This window comes from Arachis hypogaea, chromosome 6 (assembly GCF_003086295.3).
Source record: "Arachis hypogaea cultivar Tifrunner chromosome 6, arahy.Tifrunner.gnm2.J5K5, whole genome shotgun sequence".
NCBI classification, from domain to species: Eukaryota; Viridiplantae; Streptophyta; class Magnoliopsida; order Fabales; family Fabaceae; genus Arachis; species Arachis hypogaea.
The window spans coordinates 76,739,401-76,743,126 of record NC_092041.1 but is presented as its reverse complement, the minus strand read 5'-3'; the positions used below and the strand labels follow the sequence as shown (position 1 = coordinate 76,743,126).

At 38.4% G+C, this 3,726-nt stretch overlaps 1 non-coding gene across 1 annotated transcript; it reads left to right on the top strand.

The window, feature by feature from the left end:
• The first annotated feature begins 343 nt into the window (after window positions 1-343).
• On the top strand, window positions 344-451 carry LOC112700576 (small nucleolar RNA R71). Its single transcript, XR_003153482.1, has one exon. It is a non-coding gene; the product is annotated as a small nucleolar RNA R71 (small nucleolar RNA).
• Window positions 452-3,726: the final 3,275 nt, after the last annotated feature.

Sequence of the window (3,726 nt, the reverse complement as noted above, 5' to 3'; positions counted from 1 at the left end):
CTTCTTCCTCAGATGAAGCTTCCTTAGTACTGCTTGGTGCATTTTGCATTCCAGACAGACTTTGAGAAATCATATTGACTTGTTGGGTCAATATTTTGTTCTGTGCCAATATGGCATTCAGAGTGTCAATCTCAAGAACACCTTTCTTCTGACTAGTCCCATTGTTCACAGGATTTCTTTCAGATGTGTACATGAATTGGTTATTTGCAACCATTTCAATCAGTTCTTGAGCCTCAGTAGGCGTCTTCTTCAGATGAAGAGATCCTCCAGAAGAGCTATCCAAAGACATCTTGGACAGTTCAGAGAGACCATCATAGAAAATACCTATGATGCTCCATTCAGAAAGCATATCAGTGGGACACTTTCTGATCAATTGTTTGTATCTTTCCCAAGCTTCATAGAGGGATTCTCCTTCCTTCTGTCTGAAGGTTTGGACTTCCACTCTAAGCTTACTTAATTTTTGAGGTGGAAAGAACTTTGCCAAGAAGGCATTGACTAGCTTTTCCCAAGAGTCCAGGCTTTCTTTAGGTTGAGAGTCCAACCATGTTCTAGCTCTGTCTCTCACAGCAAAAGGGAATAGCATAAGTCTGTAGACCTCAGGGTCAACCCCATTAGTCTTAACAGTGTCACAGATTTGCAAGAACTCAGCTAAAAACTGATGAGGATCTTCCAATGGAAGTCCATGGAACTTGCAATTCTGTTGCATTAGAGAAACTAATTGAGGCTTAAGCTCAAAGTTGTTTGCTCCAATGGCAGGGACAGAGATGCTTCTCCCATAGAAGTCGGGAGTAGGTGCAGTAAAGTCACCCAGCACCTTCCTTGCATTGTTGGCATTGTTGTTGTTTTCGGCTGCCATGAGTTCTTCTTCTTTGAAGAATTCGGTCAGGTCCTCTAAAGAGAGTTGTGCTTTGGCTTCTCTGAGCTTTCTCTTCAAGGTCCTTTCAGGTTCAGGGTCAGCCTCAACAAGAATGTTTTTGTCTTTGCTCCTGCTCATAAGAAAGAGAAGGGAATAAGAAAATGTGGAATCCTCTATGTCACAGTATAGAGATTCCTTTAGGTGTCAGAGGAAAAGAAGAGTAGAAGACAGAAGTAGAAAATTCGAACTTATCAGAGAAAATGGAGTTCGAATTTTGCATTAAGGGATAGTGTTAGTCCATAAATAGAAGGATGTGAGAAGGAGGGAAGTAATTTTCGAAAATTAAGTGAAAAATTTTGAAAACATTTTTGAAAAACATTACTTAATTTTCGAAAATGAAAATGGAAAAGAAATCAAGTGATTTTTGAAAAAGATTTTGAAATTAGAAATCAAAAAGATTTGATTGAAAACTATTTTGAAAAAGATGTGGTTAAGAAGATATGATTGATTTTAAAAAAAATGTGATTGAGAAGATATGATTTGAAAAACATTTTAAAAAGATTTGATTTGAAAATTAAAAACTTGACTAACAAGAAAAGATATGATTCAAACATTAAACCTTTCTCAACAGAAAAGGTAACATACTTGAAATGTTGAATCAAATCATTAATTGATAGTAAATATCTTTAAAAATGGAAAGAAATTGATTTTGAAAAAGATTTGATTGAAAAATTGATTTGAAAAAGATTTGATTTTGAAAAGATTTTGAAAACTAAAAAAAATTTGATTTGAAAACAAAATCTTCCCCCTCTAGCCATCCTGGCGTTAAACGCCCAGAATGGTGCACATTCTGGCGTTTAACGCCCAAAATACTACCCTTTTGGGCGTTAAACGCCCAACCAGGTACCCTGGCTGGCGTTTAAACGCCAGTCTGTCCTTCTTCACTGGGCGTTTTGAACGCCCAGCTTTTTCTGTGCAATTCCTCTGCTGTATGTTCTGAATCTTCAATTCTCTGTATTATTGACTTGAGAAGACACAAATTAAAAATATTTTTGGATTTTTAATAATAAGGAAAAATCAAAATGCAACAAGAATCAAATAACAATGCATGCAAGACACCAAACTTAGCAGTTTGTACACTACTGACACTAACAAAATGAAAATGCATATGAGACACTCAAAACACTCAAGTCAATAGAATTCAAAGATTAGAGCAATTAACTCATCAAGAACATCTTGAAGATCACCAAGATACATGAATGAATGCATGCAATTGACACCAAACTTAAGATGAGACACTAGACTCAAACAAGAAATTTTTGAATTTTATGATTTTGTAAATTTTTTTTGTGTTTTTCGAAAATTAAGTGGAAAAAGGTATCAAAATTCTTAATGAGAATTCCAGGAATCAGTGCAATGCTAGTCTAAGACTCCGGTCCAGGAATTAGACATGGCTTCACAGCCAGCCAAGCTTTCAAAGAAAGCTTCGGTCCAAAACACTAGACATGGCCAAAGGCCAGCCAAGCCTTAGCAGATCACTGCTCCAAAAGCAAGATTGATAAGAAATCAACAAGCTCTTGTGGTGATAAGTTGAAACCTCGGTCCAATGAGATTAGACATGGCTTCTCAGCCAGCCAGACTTCAACAAAGCATCATGAAACTCTAGAATTCCTCTTCAAGAATTTCGAAATGGTCGACAAGTGTTAGCTTTTACTGCGTGAAACATGGCAAAGCAATTAAAAACTGAAAAAATATTAATAAAATATCTAAGTTCGGTGAATAAGGTAAGTATTGGGTTGGAATTTTAATAAAATTCAAATTTTATACCATCTATTAATATATAATAAGAATGTAGTAGGTGGTTAGTTGTTCGACAAGTGGAGCTTCACATGGTCAACAAGTGTTAGCCTTCACTGCATGACATGTGGCATGGCAACAAAAATCAATCTATCTATAATAAGAATGTAGTAGGTGGTTAGTTGCTCGACAAGTAGAGCTTCACATGGTCGACAAGAGTTCGCTTTCACTGCGGGACACGTGGAAAAGTGGTGCGCGAAATTGTGAACAATACTTTTTCACAACTCTCATAATCCCCGGTCATGAACCCCAAAAACTTGGTAGCTCAATACCATGGCATTACACAACTTCGCACAACTAACCAGCAAGTGCACTGGGTCGTCCAAGTAATAAACCTTACGCGAGTAAGGGTCGATCCCACGGAGATTGTTAGTATTGAAGCAAGCTATGGTCATCTTGTAAATCTTAGTCAGGCAAACTCAAATAGTAATGGTGATGAACGAAAATAACACAAAGGTAAAGATAGAGATACTTATGTAATTCATTGGTAGGAACTTCAGATAAGCGCATGAAGATGCCTTCCCTTCCGTCTCTCTGCTTTCCTGCTGTCTTCATCCAATCCTTCTTACTCCTTTCCATGGCAAGCTTAAGCAAGGGTTTCACCGTTGTCAGTGGCTACCTCCCATCCTCTCAGTGAAAGCGATTGCATATGCTCTGTCACAGCATAGCGGAATTCATCTGTCGGTTCTCAATCAGGCCGGAATAGAATCCAGTGATTCTTTTACGTCTGTCACTAACGCCCCGCCCTCAGGAGTTTGAAGCACGTCACAGTCATTCAGTCATTGAATCCTACTCAGAACACCACAGACAAGGTTAGACCTTCCGGATTCTCTTGAATGCTGCCATCAGTTCTCGCCTATACCACGAAGACTCTGATCTCACGGAATGGTTGGCTCATTTGTCAGACGAGCACTCGGTTGTCAGGCGATCAACCATGCATCGTGCAATCAGGAATCCAAGAGATATTCACTAGAGCCTTGATCGCTTGTAGAACAAGAGTGGTTGTCAGTCAC